Here is a 15,935-nt window from a genome sequence, read left to right on the forward strand (position 1 = left end):
TTGTTTTCTGCTCTATTCTAGATGGAACCTTGGGATCGTTCTCAATACCACACTCTAGGCATCATGAATTAGAGTTAGCCCAGGAATTTCAATCTATTTGCCATTCCTGGGACAGAAATGAGCAGAACCATTCCTATGCTGGCTATGTAGCTGGTGGGCCAGCCGATCCCACTGGAAGCTTTTGGAGCGCTGGCCTCTGTTCCCTGGCACCTGCAGGCTTGTTAAGCAGCCTGGCCTGATATCTTCACCCATTACTCTGAGAGAGCACTTGAATGACAGGCACCGAGCCAGTGTTTACCCTGTGGGGCTCCTGACACACACGATGTCTGTCAACACTCCCTATCACTCGCCTGCTTATGCAGACTTTTTTTTTTCCTGATGTATTCATCACCAGACTGCAGACACCTAGTTAATCCATTTAGAACCTATCAGCTCTGTTCATCGGCTCATAAACCTATTACCTTGGAGGCTCAGTGCTGAGGGACACAGGTGCCAGACCAGCGCACAAAACCCAATTGAGTTATGTAGCAGGCAGTGAGGGGCTCCTAATCATGATTCTGACTGCATGGGGAATTGCCCGTGTTATGTGGTAGCAGCCACTTTATTAAATATCGATTTAAATCACGGCCTTTAATCAAATCTGATAGAGGACCTTTTTCACCCTTCGCCCCTCTTCGGCTCCTCCTCTCCCCCTCCCTTTCCAATCAGCCTGTCTGGTGACATCGGAGCTGAAGAATGAATAGTTAGCAAGTACTTCACCAGAAAACCCCTTTCAACAGTAATGAGGCATTTGTGATAATCGAGTGATGAAATGTAAATGGGCAGTAATGAGCACAATTACGTCCACTGGGGAACCATCAGCGTGGCTTCTTTCCTCACAGATAGATGAGCTCTTTCTCTGTCACTGCGCATTGCCGACTTCACGGGGAGGCAGAGCTCAGCCCAGGCTGGGGGCAGAGGTCTGGGGAAGGGGCCAGGGGCCAGGGGCGGGGGCTGAGAAAGGGCAGATAGATGAGGGGCTCTCAGTGGTCAGCAGCAGAGCTTGAGCCACTTTGGCCTGAACAGCCCAGTCTTGACATTCATCCGCGGTTTCCCATCCCCCGCCCCTCCTCTCCTCCCCATGCCTCCTGGGAGGATGGTCTGAGACTCAGGTCTGTGATGCTTGCAAGCCGCCTCCTGCTAAGGAGCTTGCTTGAATCTGCTGTGTGTTACACTGGAAAACTGGGCGGTGGGACTCAGGCCGAATGGGTGTGAGCAGAGACTAAACCCAGGAATGGGACTCTTGCCAGGAAACACCAGTGGCTGCTGCTTGTGTCATATTTGTAGGCAGGGAACTCCAGGGAGAAAGACCTAGCCCCTCCAGGAATCAGGGCAGCGAGCTCAGCACATCTGTTCTGGCTCTCCTCAGAGTTCACACAGCCTGGCACTGCTTGGCAGGATGTGTTTACAACAAAACCAGAATGCTCTACCAGTTGCACACAAAATCCTAGAGTACAGAAAATGGTTGTGATTTTCAAAATTTGAAATTGAAGTAAAAAGTAGTCTGCCCTTGATATAGGAAATACATTTTAAGAACTCATATTAAACGAACTATTGCTTCACAAATGTGACTGCATAATGTACATGTAGTTGCCTTCATTTTATATGTACATATATATTTGTTTTCAAATAATTTTACTATGTGAATGAGTTAAGTGTAGGTGTACAGATGTAAGGGGTCAGAGTTAGAATATGAAAATGGATTTTAATGAATTTTTTAAAAGCCTGCTGACATTATTTTGTATGAAAAGTTTCCAAACCCCCCAAAAATTAATAGTTTTAAGACTGTATTCCTGCTTTTGTAGTAGAGAACTGACATGTCTCTTTGATTTTGTTCTTTGAATTTTGCATCATTAAATATCTATTAAGCCAGACTTGGTAAATTTTAATAAAATATGAGACCAAATTCTGTCAATAGACCTTGCTATTAAATACACCTAACTATTGATCAATATGGGAAATACATATATGCTTTAATAATTTTTATTTGCCCAAAGACAATATGATAACTTTAACCACTTTTTCAATTTCCCAAATACTTAATTTAAGGAACATTTTTTTTTTTGAATATTCAGTATAAATAGTGCTTGATTTGTGGAAAGCTAAGGTTTATGAGTGGTTTCATCTTCATATTCTTGAATATATTTAGAAAGTTTGGCAAAGTGGTTCATTCAGAAAAATTGTTAAATTGCCTTTTGGTGAACTGGTCATTGGTTTATCACTTATTCAGTAAATAGCCTTTAGGCAAGCTAACTTCTGTTAAATAGGTTTTCAAAATTTTGAATGCATCTAGAAAGTTAAAGTGATTGTTGAAAACTGTTAATCTGATCTAATTAAAACAAATATACAAATAATGCCACCTACTAATTTAGTATAGAAAGGCAATATCTCAAATCATTACCCTGGTACACTCAAGAATCTCAGTCTTATGACCCAGGTGTGTACTGACATTAATGAGACAGAGGCAGTGATTATGATGTAAGGAATGAAGTGGATGAAGTGGAAAAGAGTTAAAAGGGGATAAATGGTGTTGGGAAAAATATGCTATTTCAGCACTTCCTCCCCCAAAAAGCATCAGTATGTAATAAAATATTCTCCATATAACCAGTCTTGCCTATTCTAGCAATCTTACTTCTTGAAACTCCACAACTTCTTTATCTTCTGAGTAAGGGAAACATTATAGTTCCCTACAGACACTATGTGATATCACACCTTTGTGTCTTTGTTATGTGGATATTTCTATCACAAGGACTTTTAGTCCCTGCCCTTCTTTGCCTTGTCTTTCTTATCATTGTTAGGGTCACCTGAAGGCAGTACACAGGAGGCCAAAAGTGGTAAAGAATTATACATTTACTAGAGGTCTGGTGCACAACTTCATGCATGGGTGGGGTCCCTCGGCCTGGCCAGCGATCGGGGCCATCAGGGCGGGCCAGCTGGGGAAAGGTACCACGGAGGTTGACTTTGGGAGCCCACTGACCACCAGGGGTCAGCTCTTGCATTGAGTGTCTGCTCCCTGGTGATCAGTGCACATCATAACGACTGGTTGACTGGTCGTTGGGTTATTTGGTCACTTAGGCTTTTATATAGATAGATAGATTAGGTCATTTGGAAAATCAGATGGGCTGAGCCCCAAAATGGCACCAGCACCCAGAGATGGGGAGTCAGAGATTCTAAAGGACTCTAAGTGGGCTTTTTTATTGGGGAACTCTCTGGGTGGGTCTGGATCCTGGGAAAGTCCAGAGGGAAAAGATAATGGTCTTAGCAAGTGGAATGTGGTCTAAGGGAAAGGGAATGTCCATTGTGAAGTGTTCTAAAGGTCAGTTTGAAGAGAGGGGGTATCGATTCAATTATTTGATCAGACCCAACAATCATCTCTCAGTTTAAATATACCTTCCTCTTTGGGAAACCTTCCCAAATTCCCAAGACTGAATATTTTGTTAATCTACTACTTCATTTGTTTCTTAGTTCTATTTTGCATATTGTATTCATAGTAATGAAGCATCCATCTTATATAAATCTGCTGTTTGAAATTTTAACCCTGCTATTTTTGGCTTCTGTAAATGCTTGCTTGCTTAAATAATAAGGAAAATAAGACTACTCCCATTTCAGAGAGACCATTAAACCTTCCCCAAATGAAATTATCAGTGCTGGCGCCAGACCAAGCCTTTGATTGAGGTCTCAAAGCCCCAGCACATATGGGCTCCTTAAGAACTTGCAAAGGGGATTGGAAAACCCCATATATGGGAGACAAAGAGGGTAAAAAGGTATAAATACAGGAAATTTCCTGTATGACTTCACCCAAAATTCTAGAAACATTTTTCTCTGGGCCCATGTGTAATAATAATAATAAATGTAACTCCATCTCTCTAAGCATTGCTTGGTCCTTCTCCATTCTTCTGTAACATTATTGATCCCCTGACAGAGAAAACAAATCCATGCTTGGCCTTTTGGCCTCCAGTGAGTGGACCAGGTTTGGGGCTTGGGGGCGCTGGACAGGCCTCTGGGAGGTGTGCGCACTCCTGATCTTAGCAGAATTAAACCGGGGGACGCTGGGCACTCCCGAACCTCAGCCCAGGACATGGCCAGCATCTGGAGAGAGTGGACGGACACCTCTGGACCTGTCAACAGAATTGGTAAAATAGGGACCCCAGTCATCAGGCCCACTCCAAGTGAGTGGAAGGGGGAGCTTGATTACCTCCCCAGAAGCCATACGGCTTCCTAAGGCAATTAATCATGAATCAGGTGGACTGTTTAAACTCTGAGTAAATATCTGGTAGAAGTCAAAATCTCAGATTGTTTGGTGTATAAATGTAAGTGTGAGAGTCTGTGTGAAGTGAAAGCTACTTTGATTTATTCTGCATTTCTGTTGATTTGTCTGGCTAACACGTTTGATTCATTAAAGGCTGAACCCATGATAATCTGCAAAAGTCTCAAGCAGCACTACTGAGTTATTTTTCTCAGGGATGTTTGCTCTCTATCACGGAAGGAATCAGCCCACTTAGCTAATAAAAATTTCTGTCTATCAGTTGCTCTTCCCTGAGTTGCAAATTTGCTGTATTAAATTGAAATTTTGAAGTTCTGGGGTAGATTTGAAGGTGTAAATTTGTGGAAAGGTTTTTCCCAGAGAAAACAAAGGCTGGCTAGGTCCCAAGATTGCTTTGTTCTGAGATTGCTTGTAAGAAAAGCAAGAAAGAAATCTTTTCAAGTTAAGCATTTGCAACAAAGTAGTAAATTTCAAAAAACAAAGAACTTGTTATTTATGTCTTTTCTTATCTATTTTGGTGGATGGAGACTTCCAGGGGCAGGGCTTACAGCTCTGCATGGTGGAGAGATTTATGGACCCTGTCCCTGCCTGTGACATCATAGTGCAACGTGAGTCACCTGAGGCAGAACTAAGGCTGAAGTTATTATTAACTGTCTATGGACACTGTTAACCCTGGTTGTGTGTCCTGTGTGGTCAGTTGTCTTCGTGGTTGTGTGTTTTATTTGACCTGCCATTTTCAGTTATTTATTAGGATCCTCATAGAGGACATAACCTAGTCTTTCCCTCCCTCTCTCATCCTGATTCTGACAGCATCTGTAACTGGATTAAATATCTTTTCTTTCAGGAAGACCTCCAGGCTTTCAGTCTGTAAGAAATCTCCTTACACACCCTTATCCTCATCTGCTGTCTTTCCAGGCTAAGAGTCATTTTTCTCCACAGGTCGGACCCTAGGTTCTGGGAGAGAGGACTACTACAGTGGTAGTCTGTAGTTTTCTCTGAAACTCCCATTGTTTCTATTTCTCCCCTCTGTAGGAATTGTCTTCCCCTGACTCACAATAAGAAAGGGAGACAAGGAATGGGCCCTGGGCTGGGGGACAGGGGGGATGTCAGCAGTTAATTAAGAATCAGAGAGAGATAGGTTTTTGTTGATTTTGACTGGCTGCAGACCGTTCTGCTGGCGTAGGGGTCTGGTCCGTAGCCTACCAGGTGTCTTATCAGAACTGCACTAGATTTAAGCTCACAAGTTTTCTGCAAGCACAATTAATCTTTCTCTACCCCAGTTTATTCTTTTAAACCCTTCTAATACTAAATTAAACCAATGCAATATACTTGAAATTACATAAGGAAAAATATAGCAGTTTGTACTAGACAAGTTTTAATTTACCTGCTCTTAGTTTTATCACAGAAGGTCTAGATATATTTTCTTGAAAAAGTACATTTAAAGTGTGTTCATAAATATTAATCTAAAAATGCTGAATGTGAACTTTTGGTAATCATGAAAGGATTGAGGTTTCTAAGAATAAAGAATTCTAATACATAAACAATAACAACAACAAACTGAACCCCCAGGAGCCAGACAGAGGAGAAATGGAGCTGAAATCTGCAGCCACCCTGGTGATTTAGAACTGGTTGCTAGCAGACTCAGCCCCCAAGAGTCAGGTGAAAAAAGGGGGGCAGGGGGCTGGATGCCCGAGCTACCTGCAGCGGCCCTGGAAGAAGCAGCAGCAGCAAGAAAAGCAGGGGACAGCAGACATTTACCTGACACTAGAGCTGTCCCGCTGCCGCTCAGTAAATAATCAGCATTTTACAACAAGCAATACAAGACTTAGGCCTTTGGCTTGCTGGCTACAGCAGTTAAACCAGAAGCCAGTGACTGCTACTAGCCTTCCTGCAGCCCCAGGAATAGATCAGTGAGCCTGGGATCTGTGAAAGCAGCAGATAGAACTAGCGAAAGCTCCCTGTTTGCAAATGTACTGAAAGGGTTCAGTACCTGTTGCTGCTGGAAGAGGAGGGGCTGATATCCCCTTCCAATAGACTCCCTTGGGAGAGGCCTGGTCACTGCTCTGCCACAAAGGGGACTGGTGGGAAGACAAGGGGCCTAATACCTAAGCCACTGCCACAGAATTGCTTTGCAATATGCAAAGCTGTTTCTAACTGCAACTCTTGCTGTTTTGGACTGGAGCTTAAAGTCAAAAGGCAGCAAGAGACAAAGATGTCAGGGCCCTCTAACTAGTAAACAGGCTTAACAAATAGGGCAAAGGAAAGGCAGTCTCCCTGGACCAGGGAGCCTTCAGGACTTTGAGATTCTCCAAGACAGAAGGAGTCTGACTGAGGGACTGGCCAAGACTCCGTTGGGTTAGGAGAACCAGAGGCTGCATATTGAACTTATAAACTGTAGTTTGCTAGGCAGAGGTCCAAGCCCAGTTGTATAGAGGTTAAGCTGCCTGTGTACAGCAAAACAACTTTCTCCCGTGTCAGAATACATTTTAGGGAAACTGGACAGACTGTGCTTGTGACTAGAAAGAAGAACCGGACACCATGCACAGCCCTGACAGAGGCCTACAGAAAATTATATAATAGACTTAGATGATGCCTGCATCTTCATGGCCATAACTCCAAAAAGACAAGGACAATTTTGCTTTGTGGAGGAAGGTAAAAATGGACTTAATTCACCTCCTTAAGATGTTTGTATAGCCCTACCATGTGACATGTATAGTAGCAAAAGATTTAGCTGTCAAAAGCTGCCACAGTGCCAATATTATACTTCATTATGTAAATGCATTACTCTTTAATTCTCTTACAGATTTAAATGCAGTTGCCAAAAGGGCAGGTGCCCAAATGGGCAAAGAAGAATACCCATCAGGTTTTGGTCTCTATTGAGAGACAGTTGGCAGCCTGTATACTATCTTGCAGGCCTGTATGACCATGCCCATGTCAGGGGTGGTACAAACCTCAACTTTAGGAAAGTGGGGGAGGCCTGTTTGGAACAGAGGAAAGTAGTGAAGTGGTGAATACTATTCCTCTGTTACAGGAATTACAGACCCTGTGAGGTCCTGTGACATATGAGACCCTGTAAAAGAATAAAGTTCCCTTAGTCTGTTCTGAGAGAGCAAGTCACCTCTCCCAGAGACCATATATAGTTTAAGGACAAGTCAAGTAGGCGGAGCCCTACTACAGGAACAGCTGTGACTATCTATTTAAATATAAACACATTGTAAATTTCTTCTTTCCATTTCAAGACAGTTATATTACTCTGAAGAATTCATGAAAAGGACTGGCAAGGAAAATCAGAAGATCTTAAAACAGGTCAGTATATTTTTCTCCTTATATAATTCTTCCAAAATTTGGCAATGCTTAATGAATCATGGCAATACATTTATTTGCATAAATTCAATAAGACCAGTTTCCAATAGTGATTTTATTGACCGGAAACTTTGACTGGAGTATCATGTTTTAAAAAGCGCTATCTGAGCTCTGAAGACTCGAAGCCAATAAAAGTGCCACGGAGAAAGCCTGGTATCCTGCTTGGTAGCCCTGAAAATAGCTGGTGCTAAAGCATCAGGCCCATACCCTACCATCACTGGTGGTTGGTCAGAGTAGAAGGGAAGCAATGAGGGCACCTCTGCGTCCCTGCAGAACCCCCACGCACTCTGGGCGCAAGGAGTAGGAGGGCTACTGAAATGGGCCTTCAAGCCTAGGGCATGGGCCCAGGTGGAGTTGCTGTAGGTAAGGGATTCACCCAACTCAGCAGATACTGCAGGCATGCCTGATGGCAGCTGGATGGCTTGGCTTCCTGGCCCTACAGGGCCCACTAAGATTCAATCATGAAATTTGGGCAAAGATAGTCAGTTACCACTCTTGTTATGTTTATGAAAACAATCAGGCCAAATTGAATACAGTAGATAAATTGGTCTTGATTTGGCACTTTTGATAAACATGGGGGTAATTTTGAGGAGAAAAATTCTATTTCAATAAAAGTTACTAAAACTGAAATGTTTTCTTTCCCTTCCAGTGGACCATTTGTTACATTTTGTCTCTGCCAGGTCACAAGCCCACCTCCTTCTGTGTCCAGGCCTCATTATCCCTCTGACAGACAGCAAGGATCTCTTGGCTCTGAGAGAACCTCTGACTTGCCTCAGCAGGAAGTAATTACAGAAGAAATTCAACAATCCTTGAGGTAACATATTAGGCAGTTAGACAGACATGAGCAGAGCAAGGACGGTGGGCCAACTAGCCCTACCAGATGTAACTAAGTCTTCCCCTCTCTAGGTATGTAAGACAAGGGGCATAGCCAAAGAGGTATTCACCCAAAGTCTCAGCCCCTATAAAAGGCCAGTAGCCTATTTGTTCAAAAGACTTGACCCCTTTGCATTTGGGTGACCTACTTGCCTCTGGGTGGTAGCAGCAACAGCTATGCTTATCAAAAAAACAAATAAGTTACCCCTAGGGCAGGAACTAATCCTAACTGCCCCACATGTGGTCGAGGCTTTACTCTGGAACACTCTGGAGCCCTCGATGTCAAAGGCTCGAGTCACCCAGTTTCTGGCTCTTCTACTCAACCAGCCCTGCATTCGGTTCCACAAGACTCTTGCCATCAACCCTGCCAGCCTCCTCCCAGACGATGACTCTGAAGAACCTCTACATGACTGTTCAGAGGTCGCCAACTTAGTACAGCTGCCGGGACCTCACTGACACCCCACTGGCATTGCCAGACAAGTTCTTATAGGCTTTACAGTCCACCCAGAAAGCAGCCCAGAAGCACGTCCAAGACACTCTGCCTGTACCAACTTCTGATCCGGTCTGTCCCTTCCAACCTGGTGACTCTGTTTAGATAAAGAAATTTGCCAGCCAAGGACTGACTCCTACCTGAAAAGGACCACCCCCATAGCAGTCAGAGTTGACGGGATCCCGATGTGTCTTCATCACACCCGGCTTAAGATAGCCAGGCAAAATAGAGATACCGGGACTCTTAGGACCCTCTAGAGATTATTCCTGGTCCTCATTACAGCCCCTTATCTTATAAACAGGCCCACTGACTTTATTTGGCAGAGAATTAATTCTATTAAGCTTATAGTCTTTAGGGGTCAATATAACTCCCTCTCCAACAATGACCCAAAAGAGTCAATGATTTGACTCATATACATAAAACCAGTGGGGAATGAAGCATCTATCTTATATAAAAACTGCTATTTGAAATTTTAACCTTGCTATTTTGGCTTCTATAAATGCTTGCTTGCTTAAATAATAAGGAAAATAAGACTACTCCCGTTTCAGAAAGGCCATTAAACCTTCCCCTGACAAAGTTATCAGTGCTGGTGCCAGGCCAAGCCTTGATTGAGGTCGCAAAGCCCCGGCACATAGGGGTTCTTTAAGAACTTGAAAAGGGGGCCGGAAAACCCCATATTTGGGAGACAAAGAGGGAAAAAAAGGTATAACTACAGAAAACTTCCTGTATGACTTCACCCAGAATTCTAGAGACATTTTTCTCTGGGCCCACGTGTTATAATAATAATAAATGTAACTCCATCTCTCTAAGCATTGCTTGGTTCTTCTCCGTTCTTCTGTAACAGTAAAGTCCATGAAGTCAAGCAGTTCAAAGATGAATTTTGAGTAATGTATATGTTATATGATTTTTGTTGCCTGGAGCATAGGAGTTTCTCAATGTTTATTAAGTAGAAATGTAAAAATTTTTCCCAGCTGGTGTTGCTCAGTGGTTGAGCATCAACACATGCACCGAAAGGTCACCAGTTCAATATCTGAGTTTCAGGCTAGATTCCCTGCAGAGGGCATATAGGAGGCAGCCTATCCATGTTGCTGTTTCTCTCTCATAGATGTTTCTAACTCTTTCTCCCTCTCCTTTCCCCTCTCTCTAAAAAAATCAATAAAAACAATTTTTTTAAAAAGTCAAAATGTAAAAATTTTAAACCACCTCCTGACTTGGTAAGTATTCAAATGTAAACACAATTGCATTTTAATCTTATCTTCTTATGGCTTAATGTCCCATCTATTTTTCCTAACCAAACAAGGTCAGAAAATGTCCAGTATATGGAAGGTTGTATGAAGTTGTGAGAGTGTTCATAAAGCCTTAAAATAATTATCCCTTCCTTTCTGGTAGAATAAAACCAGGTCTGCACATTATGATTGTTTCGTGAGCATCTGACATAAGAATAGTTCTCAGTCAGAGAAAGCTTTATTTGTGGCTTCCCCCCCTCAAAATCAGTTTGCATTTATAAAGGATGTACAACGTGTACCAAATGATAACACACAGAAAATAGCTGACCTACTTAGGAGAACAAGCTGTTTTAAACAATATGGAACCATGTATTTGAATTTAAAATCTCATGATAATAAATCCTTTTAGACACATGAATTGAAATAAATACTATTTAGCGAGAAAGGGATGACTACTTGATGGCATATTTTAGGCTGGTTAAAAGTCCCATAAAAGATGTTCCTCTAATGCAGACTGCTGTTGCTCACAAATCCATTCCTATCTAGAGAGATGGAAAGTACCCATGTTAACTATTTCTTTCTTCATTTTTTATGACTCCTTCACACTGACTTTTAGAGTATGCGTTTCACTAATGCTTAGTAGTTCTACTATAAGAAAAAAATGGAAACTTAAACCAGTCAATTCCATTAATCTGGGGATAGGAGGAAGAAATGTATAATCAAAAAAGTTAGGGAGAATTAGATGAAAATTTGGAAATTGTAACTCTCAGTCACCTCATTATTTTGAGCTAGCTGTATATATTTAATTCTGAAGTATGCTTAATTTTAAATGCACCTATACCATGTTATCATTTTTTATTCAGTATTTTGTAAAAAACTGTTAACAGTAAGCCTAAAGGCCATACTTAAGCTATCACTCTAAACAAATATAGAGGAGCTCATTTAAGTCCTTTAGAAATATCAGTAGTCTATTGTATGTGGCACATATCAGCAATTTATTTCACTTTTTACCCATCACATAACCCATCCCGAAGTTATTCATGGATGCCGTTAGAGGAGCTTATTTTCCCCCTGACAAAAATGGACCATTTTTTCCTGTTTAGAGGAATCTGGAACACTGATCATTATAGTGCTTTTGGCAGCTAATTTGAACATCAGTGACTCAACTTGGAGAAGAATCTTTTTTCTGCCCTAAAGAATCTCTGAGTTTTCAGACTCCAGTAATTGAAAAATCCCCAAACACTCACTCACAGAGGAGATACACATTACTGCAGGAGCCGTCTACAAATTGTAAAGTATTCAATTTACATCCCCAGCACCTCAGGGCACTTCTGAAGAATTGGTATCTTTGGGAACCTTTGAACTAACAAAAGATAACATTTCACAGTAAAGTCGACTTGCATAAAAGTTTTTTAACTCCCTTCTTTCCTTTTATAAAGGAACTACTTCCTTTACTTGTGATTCTGACTGGGAAGAGTTTATGTTCAGTAATATACAACCCATGGCAAAGGTGGGACAACAAAAGAGAGGAAGAGATTTTAAAAAGAAAAGAACAGGAACATCTTTGTTGTTGTTGTTGTTTTTCCCAACACTGATGCCTAAATTTATGTTAATTAGTCCTGAGCCATGTGGTGCAGTTATTATAACTCTGTTTTAAGATAGTGAAGTTTTATGTCTTTCTCTTCAAATTGAAAAGGAATTTTTGGACTGGAACCCAGATTCTTTGTCCACCGGAGTTGAAGAATGAATCCACGGACAGAGGGTGGTATAGCAAAGATGGAGATTTATTGAAGAACAAGTACAGACTCCCGCGTGGGGAGAAGGAAAGAGTCCCACAGAATGGACTCCCACATGGGGAGGGGGAAAGGGTCCCACTGAGCTCCTTTTCCCTATGGCTTATAAAGGCTGCAGATCTCGGTGCCTTGATATTCCCTCTGATTGGTCACTATTCCCCACTCCTAAAAATTCCTGTTTCAAAATTTGAAAAAAAAATTATGAAGGTGTTGATTTTCTTTTTCTATTTGGGGTTTTTACCTGGGTGCATAGTTTTTTGATTAATAAATGTATCAGGTATTTTTGATATTTTTAAGGAAATTTAAGAAAAATGCTTTTATTGTAGCATTAAAATTTGGAGCATTCATGAAAACAACCATTGTCAAAGGTTCAGATTAACAAATAAAATTTCTTCTCCTTGCTAATTACCAAGTGTACTTCCACAGCCAATGAACCTGAAATGATTTATTTAATGTAAAAAATATGGCTCTGTAGGATTTGGTTTTCCTTGTTTTCTGGCTCTTGTAAATGAAGCAGTAAGAAATTTACAATGGATTAAATTGGATTTATATTTTCTAAGTAGAAAACTATCTTTCTCTGCTCCTTCCTCTGACTTTATGATCAAAGATAATCTTTTTTTTTTTTTTTTGAGTAATTACTAATCTTCCGACATCTGTGGCTCAGGCCAATTTTAGCATTTGCATTGAAAATAGAAAAAGCAAAGAAAAACTCCTTTATGAAACCCTTCTCAATTATTTAATTAGCATATTCATTACCAATACTATAGTAACAATAATGAAACATTTTAAATGCAATAATTTAATAAGCTTTTTGTTAGGTTAAAAATCGATCAATGTTTCTGTTAACTAATAACCTTGGAATCAACAATCTCATAAAACCGGTTTATTCAGCCCAGAAAATTAGGCAATCCATCATGACTGATTTGCTCACATTTCCCCTGCAAATAAGTGAGATGGAAACTTTAAAACCAATAAGATAATGCACTTTACAAATTCAACTGAGAGAGATGGATAAACTAAGATGCCACAGGCATCCGTTACAAAAAAATCTGTCGTGTTTCCAATTATTTGAGCAGATTTTTGTATCCCAATTTGCTGCCAGCCTGGCTGCATCTAGAGCCCCCCTCTTGTTTTTTCAAACCAAATCATCAGGTCTTAAATCAGAGCAAGCTCATCATATCATACTATGAAAGGCCAACAGGGGATAAAGGACACCAGATGTTATATGAGTTTTCTTTTAGGCTTTCATTTCAGCCTTCCTGCATTCCCCATGCTGCTTTTCACTTGTCAGAAATGAAAATGTGCTTTGATAGATAACAGCCCTATTTTCTTCATTGACTGAGCTTAGAGAATACAGTAAGTATTGATATCTAGGGTGTTTAACTAGGGAATGCAATCACAGCAGTCCCAAAATTGGGGTTCTGTTGCATTATTTTACATGCCAAGATTTTTGAAAGACTCCAAATTAATTTTGTTTTCCTTAGGAGTTTAGTTGTGCGAGATTCTAGGAAGGGGAATCGAGGCTTGTCCTTGGCTAAATCCCTCCTTTCTCCTGCAGACCTCAGCTTATGTTCAGGAGTCCAAATAGCCCTAGGAAGCTGTGCAAAGTTGCACTTTTGAGATGGAATAGTGACCCCAGCTTGCCAAAGCAAACTACTGAACTGCTTTGTACTTTGAAAGCTTAGCATTTGTACAACTTTGGTTTTATTAACAAAAAGAGAAAACAAGGGTCGTTGATAATCTACGGTCACAGAGACAATGTCAGCATGCTTGACACGGTAACAACTCTGACACATGGCAAACTGGAGCAACTTGATTTGCTCCCAAAAGGGTTCAAGGTCAGCCTATATTAAGCTATACTAAAAAAAAATAATATAGCCACATTATTCAATTTGATTCAGATGATGAGATCATTTTCCTCTGGCTTCTACTAAAATTATATTTAAAAAATGCTTCCATAGCCTGTGCAGTATATGTGTTATAAAGGGATTATGCACTAATCCTGCTTGTAGCCTCTTGGAGCACTTGTGGCTAGCATATGCTTTGTCTGAGAGATAGACAAATAGAAGAAACATTAAGTGAGAAGAGGTGTTTACCTCTGGTAGCCTTAGGCCATGTAGATGGAGGAAAACCCTTGAATCATGTTTTATGAGAAACCCCTGCTGTTGTTAAATCTAAAGCAGTGTCCTTAACTGGAAGTGATAATCGTCTCTCCTTCAAGTGACATTTAGCCATATCTGGAGACATTTTGATTGTCACGACTCAGGGGTTTGGGAATGTTTGTGGTATCTACTTGGTGGAGGCAAGGGATGCTGCTAAATACCCTGCAAAGCACAGGGCAGTCCTCACCATAATTATCCTGCCCCAAATTCCAACAGTGACAATATTAAAAGATGACAATGGTAAAATGAGGACTCATGTCAAGTGCTGGGGGAATGGAAGTGGGGAGGTGGTGCCAGAATTAGCCAGGGCCATCAGTTCAGTAAACACTAAGAACTGCAAGAGGCTGGTTCACTTAGGTCAGTGGTTCTCAACCTTGGCTGCACATTAGAATCACCTAGGAATCTTTTTAAAATCCTAATTTCTGGGCCTCATTCCAGAGGATGGAGGATGAGGCCCAGAAATCAGGATTTTAAAAAAATTCCCAGGTGATTCTAATGTGCAGCCAAGGTTGAGAACCACTGACTTAGGTGCAATGGAATTAAACATAAAGGAAATTCAAGGGCTTTTCTACCCAGCTTGAAAATCATTAAAAATTATCTGGTAATAATAAACTTACAATAAAAAGACATACAGCTGCTCAGATTAAACTCTACAGTTGCCCATGAACCAGATGCTACTAAATGTCACAGCGTAGCTAGTAGATAGATATTAATCTACTGACTAAAAGAACAATTATTTAATTGAATGAATAAACAAATGAGCTAACTATTTCTGGATGTCCACACTTAGAGAGGTTTACCGGCTATTCTCAGTCACTAAGTCTATAAGAAGTAGTTTAATGATGAAGACCTTAGGGACTTTAAGGGGCAGGTATAGACCTCAGAGCTTTTGATACACACAAAAGTAGTTGGCTCACCTGCAAAATACTTACTATGCGATAGAGGATTGATAGTTTATATGCAGATGCATACATTAAGACCTTGAGCAGCATATTCAAAATTATTTGCTAGCAAAACTTACATTTATATTTGTACTTCATCTTCTTTACCTATTATTTTCAAAGACTCAAAGCAAAAGTAAGTTAGAAACATAAAATAAGAAAACATATGAAATTGCTAATACTCGACCTTTTAACCTATAAGAATGGCACTTTTATATGATTCAATCTAAATAAAAGAAGTTTAGGATAAATAAGGTAAAATATACACAATGTCTTTTTACAAACTATGTAGACCTGTTACAGAATTTACCAGGTGACTGAAAAATACGCAGGGAGTACTCGGGTATCCAGGATAAACCCATTTATTTTCAGATGTTTCACATGTACTAGTACAGTGTCTCAGGGGGTCAGTTATCCAAATCCTGAGCCTGTGAAGATGGAGGAAGCTTTCCCTTTATACCTTTCAGTTTCTTTGTTTTCTATCTGTTTCCTACCGCCCAGGCTTTTGTGGTGGGCTTCCACAGCCCCTCCTGAGTCAGTTAGAATGGGGAAGCCGGATTGTATCTAAATGCCTGGTCTGGGTGGTGCCAGTGACCTTCCCTGTACCTAAGCTGTTCCATTCTTTGTTTATGGCCCCTTTGTAAATTGGGAGGAATTAGGAAAACAGGTCTTGCTAGACCAGATTGTTAAGAAAGGGCAGTGACTTAATCATAGGCTACCAAGAATGTACATTAGGTCACTGGCACAGATTCAGATTGCTACCCCCCCCCCAAAAAAAATGTCA

Source organism: Myotis daubentonii, chromosome 3 (genome assembly GCF_963259705.1).
Source record: "Myotis daubentonii chromosome 3, mMyoDau2.1, whole genome shotgun sequence".
NCBI lineage: Eukaryota > Metazoa > Chordata > Mammalia > Chiroptera > Vespertilionidae > Myotis > Myotis daubentonii.